The sequence below is a fragment of the Suncus etruscus genome, chromosome 6 (assembly GCF_024139225.1).
Source record: "Suncus etruscus isolate mSunEtr1 chromosome 6, mSunEtr1.pri.cur, whole genome shotgun sequence".
In the NCBI taxonomy this organism is placed as follows: domain Eukaryota; kingdom Metazoa; phylum Chordata; class Mammalia; order Eulipotyphla; family Soricidae; genus Suncus; species Suncus etruscus.
Window position 1 is genome coordinate 29519365 of NC_064853.1, and position 12217 is coordinate 29531581.

Here is a 12217-nt window from a genome sequence, read left to right on the forward strand (position 1 = left end):
TATGTTGAATATCTTTTTTTGTATTTTTGATATATTATTTACTTATTATTTTCACATTCCATATGGGTTACCGTTTTGATTTTCTAGTAATATTCTTTGAGACAAAAATATTTTTTATATGATGAATGACAGTTTACCTTTTCTTGGGCACTTGTGTTTTTAAGAGATATGGACTATTGTGAATAGAGCTGAAATGAAAGTAAAAGTGCAAGTTTGTTTACCGCATTATGTTTTGGGGATATTGAACAGTTCCAAGGCATTTAGTTAGTACATTGAGGAAGCACAGTCAGAAATATTCAGGATGTGAGCATCACAGTGGTATTTAAAGACATAATTTCCTGCCAAAGGTAACAAAAATGCAAATGAAATTGAAAAGTTTCTGCATGGAAAAGGGCAAAAATCAAAAGACACTCTGTAGACAGAGAAAAGATATTTGGTCTTATATGTCACACAGTACTAATATACAAAATATAAATATCACTTAAAAATTTCAGCAAAAACAAAACAAAACAACAACTAAAAAATTCCATCCGAAATGGGGAGAAAAAGTACAGACACTTCCACAACAAAAATGAGACACAGACAGCCAATAAGCATATGAAAAAGTGTTCATTACCACTTAATATCAAGAAAACACTATCAAAATGACACTTAAATATCATTTCACAGCAGTGAGAATGATATATATTTTAAAAAATCTAATATCAACAGATGTTGGAGAAGTGTTGGTGGGAATGTCACTTGTTTCTGTCTCTGTAGAAAACAAGGTGGATATTTCTCAAAAAGATTAGATTAGATAAGATTAGAGCTTTCGGGGCCGGGTAGGTGGCGCTGGAGGTAAGGTGTCTGCCTTGCAAGCGCTAGCCAAGGAAGGACTGCGGTTCGATCCCCCAGCGTCCCATATGGTCCCCCCAAGCCAGGGGCGATTTCTGAGCACATAGCCAGGAGTAACCCCTGAGCATCAAACGGGTGTGGCCCAAAAACCAAAAAAAAAAAAAAAAAAAAAAGATTAGAGCTTTCATTTGATCCTCCTATCTCATTTCTTAGTATCTATTCCCTAAATAAAAATTATTAATTTCAAAAATTATGTACACAGCTATGTTAATTGTAGATCTTAATGTGATAACTAGGATATGGTATGTTTATATGCCCAAAGTCCAGCAAAAGATAGAGATAAAATTCATGCAGTTAATGGCAACTTTAATGGAATTGGAGTGTATCATTCTGAGTGAGATTAAGCAGACACAGAATACAAATGCAGAAATTATCCCACTAATCTGCAGATAAAAAAAATTGAGTGTGGAAAGTATCAGTTGATGTTTAATCTTTGGATATTAGAATATAGATCTGAGCATACTATGTTAGGTTTGAGGTGAATATGTGAAGGGAACAAACATAGGAATATTGGTAGAGGTTCTCTAGCTAAGGGAGCTAACAGGTTGCCATAAAACCATAACTTTCAATTAGAAAATATTGGGGGAAAGGGGCGGAACGTCTGATGGGAAATGACACTGGGACCAAATAAGGAGTGAATACTTTGGTGTCAGGAGTATGTAGCAACTTTGTACACCAATAACATAAACTTCAACACTATTGTAGCCCTATCACAGAAACTATATTTATATTTATTTGGGGGGGGTGAATTTGGGTCACACCCAGCGGCACTCAGAAATTATTCCTGGCTCTGCGCTCAAAAATCGCAGCTGGCTGGGTGTGGGGGGCACATGGGATGCAGGGGATCGAACCCATGTCTGTCCTGGATCAGCCGCTTGCTAGGCAAATGCCCTACTGCTGTGTTACCACTCCGGCCCCCACACAAACTATAATTTTAAAGTATCCTTATCAAAATAGAAGTATCCTAAGATTTTTCTCCATCAACTCAAATTTTATAACAAAAGAATGTTATTAAAGAATCTATATTATTAGTTATAATTAAAGTCATCCATCTTGGTTTGTAAAACAGTGAGTTCTAAAGAATAAATTACCAGTACTGTTGCACAGTTCAACTATAGTGATACTACGTACTTTTTCCTAATGTTTTCTCCCCTATTAACACACCAGTTTCACTCATTCCTAATTCTGTACTATTTTTCAGTTTCTATTTCAGATCCTTTATTTCTGATGTACAATAACTGGATTTGGGATTTAGTAAATTTGATCATTATTCTGATGGTATTTTACCCTGTACTACTCCTTATCTTATACTGTACAGTAAAGAAGTAAGTAAACAGGTTATGTGCTGAGTCTGAGATTGCCTTTAATCCAGCTCAGATTTATATTTCATTCCCTGAAAGATTACTGGTTATTAGACTAATGATTTTACTGTTTCTAAAGATAAAACAGCATAAATTCCAAATTATATTTTTTTGTCAAATTATGCTTTAATATGATAAGGTAACTTACTATAAGGTGAAATTGTCCCTTTTTTATTTTTGGTTTAGATTTGAGGTCAAAACTGATGATGCTCAGGGCTTCCTCCTGACTGTGCTCAAGGAGGAATTGGGGTACCATATGGGATGCCAGAGATCCAACCTGAGTTGGCCATGTGCAAGATTAATGCCTTAACCAAATGTACTATCTCCCTAACCCAAGAGGCACTCTCAGTATTGTTTTCTAGTATTCAAACTTTAATCGATTTATATTGTCCATACTGTTGATTTGTTTCTCTATTCTTTTATTTTTCCTCTGCCTCTGACCATCTCACTCAGTGTGATTCATTCCAGTTCCATTCAGTTGCCATAACTGTATGATTTAGTTGTTGTCATATCTTGAGTATATTATATTGACAAGGGGATCTTCCATTTTAATCTTCATATAACAACAAAGAATCATACTATTACTCTTCTTTAATATGTAAGTCAGTTTTTCTGAGAACATTTTTGGTATCCAAAAAGGATACAATGAAAACTTTTCCAAGCACAAAGGCTTGTGATACTATGTTAATCACAAAAAATATTTATCTGCTTATATATTAGGTCATACATAGAAAATTAATGAGTCTATACCATTTGAGCACTAATTAACTGCATATCTTGCTTAACAAGTGATGAGAAATGCTTTTAATTTTGTTCCTAGAATTTTGTTTCTTAAATACATGAGAAATGTGATCTTTTTCTCAAAATATCCTATAATCAGGTTGCAACAGAATAATTCACGAGTAATTCTCATTGGTTTATATGATTTTCTTAAATATATATAGTATTTAATACAGATGCAAAAGCAAAATATAGATACTTAAAAACAGCATCATTTTGTAAATTGGAAATTATGTCAGAAATGTTATCCTAACAACTAGAGGAGTTAAAGTGTAAAATTTGCATATTGCCAACTGCAGTTTGAGTAGTCCATATGTACCACTGAATAAGACTCCCAAAAAAACAGAAAGTATAGATTAAAAATATAGAATATTAACAAATAATAACAAATAAGTCAACATAATCTATGTAATTAATTTCAATTTTTGTATTATGTTCAAAAATATTTAAATAAAGTAAAAATGTTTATAGTCTCATCACTGAATAGTATGACTGCTAATTAACACAAAGAAGGATAACTAAAAATTATTCAATTCTTGAAATAAGAACAAAAACAGCATGATAAATTTTTGAAAAATAAAAGTGAATAGCAAACCTAAATCCAATTAACTTGTCTTTTTACCTTCAAATTATAGGAAATTTAAGAACAAGAAGAACATACTAAACAGATCAAATGTCAATTAGCAAAATGTAATATGAAAACATTACAGAACAAATGCTCCAAGGTATTCAAGTAAATATGCTGCAAGAAAATAATATGAGAACAAAGGAAGAAGTGACTACACTTTGAGATGTGTAGCATCTCAATCACCCTTTGTTTATGTGTTTGGGTGATTAAACTATTGAATAACTAGGACATTTGTATGCGTTATAAATATGTAAACTGTAAGAATGTAAGTATGATGGTATTAATGAATTACTAGTGTTTAGGCCAAATAAAAGTATGTAGCTGTGTTGGAATATATTAGAGAAATGGGATGAAATATTCAGAAATAAAATAATAAAATGTCTAGATTTTGCTTCAAAATAATATTAGGAGGTAGGTGGGCAATAGTTTAAAATTGATAATAAGCTAATTATATTAAAGCCAAATAGTGGGAATCTGAATTATATTAATGTTTACATATACATATTCTATATGTGTGTATATATTGTTTTTATGCCAGACATAACAGTAGTCAAGGTTTACTCTGCTCTACACCCAGATATTATTCTTGTTGGTGCTTGGGAGAAACCATATGAAATACTAGAGATGAATAGTTCACTGCATGCAAAGCCAGCAGCTCAACCATCTCTTCCAGCTATCTCTTTCAGCTTATTTTTGCATATATTTAAAATAATAATGAGATAATATGAAAAAGTAAAATAGTACAATAAAAATGAATAAATAAAAGTTTTTAACAAGCAGACACATGACAGTCAAAAAAGAAACAATATGTCTTCTGAAGCCATAACAAAACTACATTACTTAGTTATGGGAATACTAACATGGCTTAAGCATTGTTTGTTCTCTACGTAAAAATTAGAAATTACACAAATTATTTGGTTTTTACATTTTTACTTTGTGTAAAGAAATGCATCACATAGTTGACATAATTTACCATAATACATTAATTTCCAGATAAGTGAAAGCAAAGCTACTGAAAAAAAAAAAGGAAAAGGAAAAAAGAGGGACCGGAGCGATACCACAGTAGTAGGGCATTTATTTACCTTGCACACGGACGACCCAGGAAGGACCGAATTCAATCCCTGGCATCACATATGGTCCCCTGAGCCTGCCAGGAGCTATTTCTGAGAGCGAGCCAGGATTAACCACGGAGCACCTCCAGGTGTGCCAACACAAAAAAAAAAAAAAAAAAGAAACAAGAAAAAGTACAGTAGCAAGCATACACATTTGTGAAAATTATTGTATCTCTAATGAAGTCATTAGGACAATGGCAGAAGGTTTAGTAAGATCATGATATTAACTGTTTATTCTATTAATTTGGTGTGTTTCTATAAAAATGACAGTACCAAGCAAATGAAGTTATCCAAAAATTCAAAGCATTATTATTAGTGATATTGAGGCTTTTAGGGGCGTGCACTAGGCTGAGAGGCTTCCTGGAAGAAGGGAAATATGTGAAAGGGCAAAGGGGGTTAGTGCTGCATTCATTCCAAAAAAAAAAACACCCTGGTAATATCAGCCCAAAGAATGGTGTACCTGAGGTTTGGTTAGATTGGTGCTCCTAAAGGGAATCAAAGAGTTGTGATGAGGCAAGGCTATCAAGAAATTGGTGATTCTGAGTGATGGATGCATCAGGTATGGTTTTGGCAGGGTGGGGCTTGGACGGTTCTCTCCTCCCAATATGGCCAGATTTCTGTTGTGTGGCCAGAGATTACAGAAAATTTGTAAGAGATTAATTGGAACTTTTAAATTCTTCTCAATTTTCATCTATTAGGGCAAAGTAAATTAATTCATATTTTAAATTTATATTACTATGAATGTTTAAAAGTATTTATTGATGGTGAATGTAATATGGTACAATAGTTCTCAAAATTTATATAAACATTTATACTTTTACATCTCATTTACTTCAATTATTTTTTTATTTTTATTGTGGCCGAAGTGAATTACAAATATTTCACAGTAATATTTAAGGTACATAGTGACAATAAATCAAGGGCATTCCCACCACCAGTGATGTCCCTCCTTCAGTAAATTTTTTAAAAATAATTTTTATTTTGACCAAAGTGGATTAAAAATCTTTCACAGTAATATTTTAGGTACATAGTGACATTGAATCAGAGGCATTCCCACCACCAATGTTGTCCTCCCTCTACCTCTATTCCCAGCATACATCCCTTATCCCCCTTCTTTGCCCCCAGACTACTAGTATAAGTGGTCCCTTCTGTGTCTAGCTTGTTGTAGATTAGGTTTCGATTCTTTTGTCCTTGGCTTTGGATTCGGTGTTTAAGTCTGATCATATTTTATTTCTACTTGATGTTCATATACTGTTTAGTCTTGGTACCTTCCATTATTTCCCCCTCAATTTATGAGGCAGAACAAGATGATTCAAGTTATGTGGTTCTGTTTGAGGGAAAAAAGGGGGGGGGCAAAAATCAAACAAGGAAAAAAATGGGAGGAGTCCTTCTAGAGGCTATAAATATCAATTTAAGAGAAGAAAGAGAAAGGGAAGAAAAAGATAACAACAATATAAGTAAAAAGAAACTACAATAATCAAAACAAACAAAAAGCCGAAAAGCACCACAACAATAAAGACAACAACCAAACAATAACCATAATCATAAAATAAAAACAAAACAAAGTGAAAAAACACAAACAAACAACAACAATAGCAAAAAGAAAAAAAGATTTGTGCTTTTTTTTTTTTTTTTTTTTGCATAGGCACAGTAAATTGTGAAGATTAGGCCTTAGAGATAAAGGCCTTCTCCACTATTGAGACATACTGTCATGGGAATAAATAAATATAGGCTATGTACATGCTCTTTTTCTCTCCCCTAGGTCCTTTTGTAGTGCCTGGAAACTTTCCACTCAGTTGTGGATGATAAAATCAGGCTTCTGTAACTTAAGATCTTGGTATTTGTACAGGAATATGCACAGGTCATAGGATGAAGCCTAGGATGGAGTCTTTCTTTACAGTTCTATAAGTTCTGTTCCATCACTGTTGCTTTAATCCAGGGGTCTCAAACTCAATTTACCTGGGGGCCACAGGAGGCAAAGTCGGGGTGATCCTTGAGTGTAAAGTCAAGGCTTTTTCTGTATAGTCATTTAAAACTACCATATATATAGTGGGTAGATAGAGCAGCAGGTATGTTACTTGCCTTACACTGATGATGGGTTCAATATCTAGTACATTTATTTGGGGAAAATAGGTGGTAATATTTTTTAAGAGAAATCAGGAAGAAAGTTTTTGTTTTGCTCTGAGACTAAATTCTACCATTTCAGATAGCATTAGAGATACCAGATAATAGAATAACAGAATTAGGGTAGGATTAGAAGAATTTATGTTATAAACAAATCCTATTATACTTTAAGTTAACTATTTTTAGTAATTAGAATTAATAAAAGAATGTTTGTTTGTTTGTTTTATTATAACATAATTTTTATTTTGATCATAGTGGCTTACATATTGTTGACAATAATATTTTAGGTACATATTTACATAAAATCAGGGGGGATTCCCATCACCGAATTGTCCTCCCTACCCGTCCGTTTTTGTCTTCCCTCCCATTTCTTCTTCCCTCACCCCAAGGGTGGCTAGAATATGTGGTCCCCTCTGTATCTAATCTACTACTTAGTAGTCTTGCACCTGTTTGGTCTTGAGGCCTCCCTTATTTCCCCCTCTAACTGGAGGCAAGACTAGCTATTTCAAGTTACGTGGTTTTGCCTGAAAAAGAGAAAAGTAATAAATTGGGGTAAGAGTCTAATACCCCGAAAATGGGTGGAATCCTTCTAGTGGCTCTCATCATCGATTTGGGAGGTGAAGGAGAAAGAGAAGGTGAAACACTCCACCAGTACCAAAAGAAGTGTCAAATATCCAGTGAGGACTCCGGCTATATCATTAAGCACCACAAAAACAAAGAACAAAACAAAACAAACAAAAAACAAACAAAAACAAACAAACAAACAAAAAATACGCCATGGTCCTGTAATAAGAAACATGGCATAGCACATAACAAAAGAAAAGAAAGGAAGAGAAAAAAAGTATAATTGGGGACAACAATTTCAATAATCACACCCAAAGAGAGAAATCGACCAAAATAGATAGGTAAATAAAAATAATAATAATAATAATAAATGAAGGTAAAAAATATATATATATAAAAATAACCAAGGTTTTGTGCTTTTTGTATTTTTGTTTTTTCCCTCCTGCCCTGGCACAGTAAATATTGGGGTCATTCGAAAAGGAATTCACTTGGCCTAAGAAATATGGGGTTTCTCCTTCCTTGGAGCATACTGTCATGGGATCAACTCTAGACTTTGCTCAGGATCATTTACTCTCCCCGTGGCGTTTTTGTGGTGTTTGGTAGACTTCTGCTCTGTCCAGGGTGATACAATCAGAGCTCTGTGTTTAGAGGTCTCAGTATCTGCACAGATCCTGAGATGGGATTTATGATGAAGTCAGTCTTTGTGGTTCTAGAGGTTCTGTTACCTCAGTGTCATTTTAATCCATCTCCTGTGGTTGGTGATCTTGGTCTTTGCACTGAGCCTAGGATAGCACCTAGGTTAGCGTCTTTCTTTGTGCTTCCAGAAGCCCCATTCCATTACAATTGTCTCTGCAGGACCTTTGGGACTGGGGATCATGCTTATTGTGCAGGTCATAGTTCAAACCCTAAACTAGGGCTTTTTTATTGGCCCCAAGATGTGTACAGTCTGGTCGTGGTTCTATCAGCCAGTCATCTGTAAATCGCGATCTTGGCTTTTGGACCTACCAAAGGGTGACAAGTCTTCTGGTTTTGTCTTGTCGTTAGCTGGTAAGGTAGGCTAATCTGCTCTAAGGTCAAGTTGTTCACATTTTCCTCGTTGTCAGGATATCATGTTAGAGCTGGCCCTTGTTGTTGACCCCGCAGTATTAAGGCTGTCCAGGATGGGATTTGTTTCCTGCAGCTGTTGTGAAGAGCTGTGCCGTTTCTATGTCTGGGATCCAGGGTTCAAGGCTGGATGAATGGTATCTAATCACCTGAGGTCTAAGTTGATTCCACATGACATATTTTCCAGGTAGGAGATATTCCTGTATTGTTAATAACTGTGAGTTCCTATCTCTATTAGATAAGAGCTCTTTTTTATATGTAAGATTTTCCCTTTATTTAGTGTGCCTTTGCAGGGAGAAATGGTGCTACATTATATTGTCGGTGTATTTGGGGGTGGACAGAGGGGATAACAGAAACAGGTCACATACCCCAAAATGATAAAAAATAAAAAAAATGAAATGAAATAAAATAAAATAAAATAAAATAAAATAAAAATTAAAAAAATAAATAAAAGAAAGGGAATAAAAATGTATATGCTCACAAATGTATATGTAGGACAGGCATTTGAAAAAATAAATTAAATAAATAAATAAATAAATAAAAGAAAAAGAAATAAAATGAGTTAGCGAAGCTTTTAAAGGACCAAAGTGGTGCAAAAAACTGCCCTACATTTGGGGGAAAGCAGGTAAAGAGGTGGTGTATTACAGGTCTTATGCCTATGTTGGGAGTACAGTTTTTCCCATTGCCTTTTGGGTTTTTCTTGTGGTGTGTGGGTTACCAGGCATCTTTCTATCACACCCCCTGGCCTTCTTCAGTTTGGTAAAAATTTGTGGTAGGGAGGTCTTGGAAGAGTTCTTGTATTGGGGATACTTTTGGACCTAGGCCCGGTTTCAAGAAACAGTCCATGTTAGGGGGAGTTGGTAGGGCGGGCCGTGCAGCATGAGTCCGCAGGGGAGTTGGCTGTCTTTTCTTGCAGGAGACTAGGTGTGGGTTTGACTGGGTGTCCCCTTGCCTGGGTGCTGGGTACTGGTTTGTTGGGTAGGAGGTCGATCTTGATGCCTAATAGATTAAGGACTGAGGGTGAAGAGTTTTAATATGGTGGGAGGTCTGGATGGGATTGAGGGGTGAAGGGATAGTTGGATTTCCGGAGGGGAGAAAGGGGAAAGTATATGAGAGGGGTATGAAGGGAGAGAAAAGAAAAAAATACCTTAGAAAGAAAGAGAGAAGAGAAAGGGGAAAAAAGTAAAGAGAAGAATAGAAAAGAGAAAAATGAAGAAAAAAAGAAAAAAAAGAAGAAAGTAGTGAGAAGAGAGGAGAGAATAGCAAGGGAATGCTGGTTTGGTTGATTGTGTTCTATGAATAGAGCCTGTAGTTTAAGTCTGTACGTCACAGTTACTGCTGCGGTGGTCTGACTGGTCACGTGCTTCAATTCCTAAAAGAAGGTGTAACCTAGAGATAAAGTGTATGTTAAAGATTTTTCTTGTGGCCATCTCGTAGTGCAAGCAAGGTATGGTATCTCGTGTAGTATCTCGAGTTGCCATCTTAGTTTGTCCGCCCTTTGTATCCAAGGGCGCCTGTGGACAGAAAAGCTGAGAGGTTATTTAAAATATAGTAAGATAAAGGCATTAAAACATAGTGTTATGGTATGTATCCATTGCAGTCAGTGATTTCCCGTGGTGTTCTATACTTGTGTTCCTGTATACGATCTCTAAGGGATTATTGTGGGCCTTTGTTGTAGAAGTCTGATTACATACCTGTTCTCTCTATGCTGCTGTCTCTGTTGTTGCTGTTTTCTTTGTGGTATACTGTGTAGTCAAGAGTTTGCGTTGTTCCTTTTTCATGTATTTTGGACACTGCTCCCAAGTATATGTTGACTATCACAGTGCTCGGAGTTTCTAACTTTTAAACCCTGTTATTTGATTGTTAGGTATTAGTTGTGTATAAAATATATGTTCTAGGTGCTTCAGAATAGTGCTACTATTCTGTGTTTATCTTTTGTCTTCTGACATACTTCGTTTAACATAACATGATCTAGGTCCATCCACGTTGCTGCAAAGTCTGTGATTGTATCATTTCTGACTGCCATGTACTATTCCATTGTGTATATGTACCACATCTTAATGATCCATTCATCTGTTGTTGGACATCGAGGTTGGTTCCAAGATTTGGCTATTATACTGAGTGCTGCGATAAATAGTGGGGTGCATACGTATTTTGGGATGAATATCCTTCCAACTTGGGGGTATATGCCTAGGAGGGCAATTGCTGGGTCAAATGGCAGCTCAATTCTGAGTTCTTTGAGCACTCTCCAGACTTTTCTCCATAGGTGTTGGACTAGGGGGCATTCCCACCAGCAGTGGATGAGAGTTCCTTTCATACTGCATCCCCGCCAACAAAGGTTGTTTCCATTATTTTTGATGTGAGCCATCCTCACTGGTGTAAGGTGGTATCTCATTGTTGTCTTGATTTGGATCTCCCTGATGATGAGTGAAGGTGAGCATGTTTTCATGTGTTTGTTGGCCATCCTTCTGTCTTCCTCAGAGAAGTGTCTATTTATTTCATCTCCCCATTTTTTATGGCTTTATTTGGTTTTCGGGGGCTCAGCTTTCTGAGTGCTTTGTATATTCTAGATATCAGCCCTTTATCTGATATGTCGAGTGAAAAGATTTTTTCCCATTCTGTTAACTGTCTTCTTGCATTAAGTAGGGTTTCTTTTGCCATGCAGAAGCTTTTTAGTTTGATGTAGTCCCATTTGTTTATATTTGCTACTAACGTTCTTACCATTGGTGCTCCATTCTCAAAGACCTTTTTGATATATAGGTCTTTGGGTGTTCTGCCTATTTTATTCTCGATAAACTTTATAGATTCGGGTCTGATTTCAAGGTCTTTGATCCATTTTGAGTTGACTTTTGTATAAGGGGTGAGGTATGGGTCAATCTTCATTTTCGTACATGTGGTTTTCCAATTGTACCAACACCATTTGTTGAATAGACTTCCTTTGTTCCATTTCAGGTTCTTGCCTCTTTTATCAAATATTAGTTGGCTGTATATCTTGGGGTTTATGTCTGTGAATTCTGTTCTGACCCACTGGTCTGAGGGCCTGTCTCTGTTCCAGTACCATGCTGTTTTGATTATTATGGCTCTATAGTATAGTTTCAAGTTAGGTAAGGAGATGCCTCCCAGCTTTTTGTTTTTCAGTATGTGTTTGGCTATCCTGGGTCTTTTGTGGTTCCAGATAAATTTTGTGATTGATTGTTCTATTTCATTAAAGAATGGTGTCTGGATTTGGATAGGGATTGCATTAAATCTATATAGTAGTTTGGGTAGGATAGTCATTTTGACTATGTTAATTCTACCTATCCATGAGCATGGGATGTTCTTCCATTTCTTTAGATTGTCTTCAATTTCTTTCTGAAGCATTTTGATGTTTCCCTGGTATAGGTCTTTCACTTCCCTTGTAAGGTTGATTCCTAGGTACCTGATATTTTTTGATACTATTTTAAATGGTATTGTATTTTTAATCTCTCTCTCCTCGACTTCGTTGTTTGTATATAGAAACGCTACTGTCTTTTGTGTATTGACTTTGTATCCAGCCACTTTGCTGTAGTGGTTAATTGTTTCTAGGAGTTTTACTGTGGACTCTTTAGGATTTTCGATGTATATCATCATATCATCTGCAAATAGAGATAGTTTGTGTTCCTCTTTCCCAA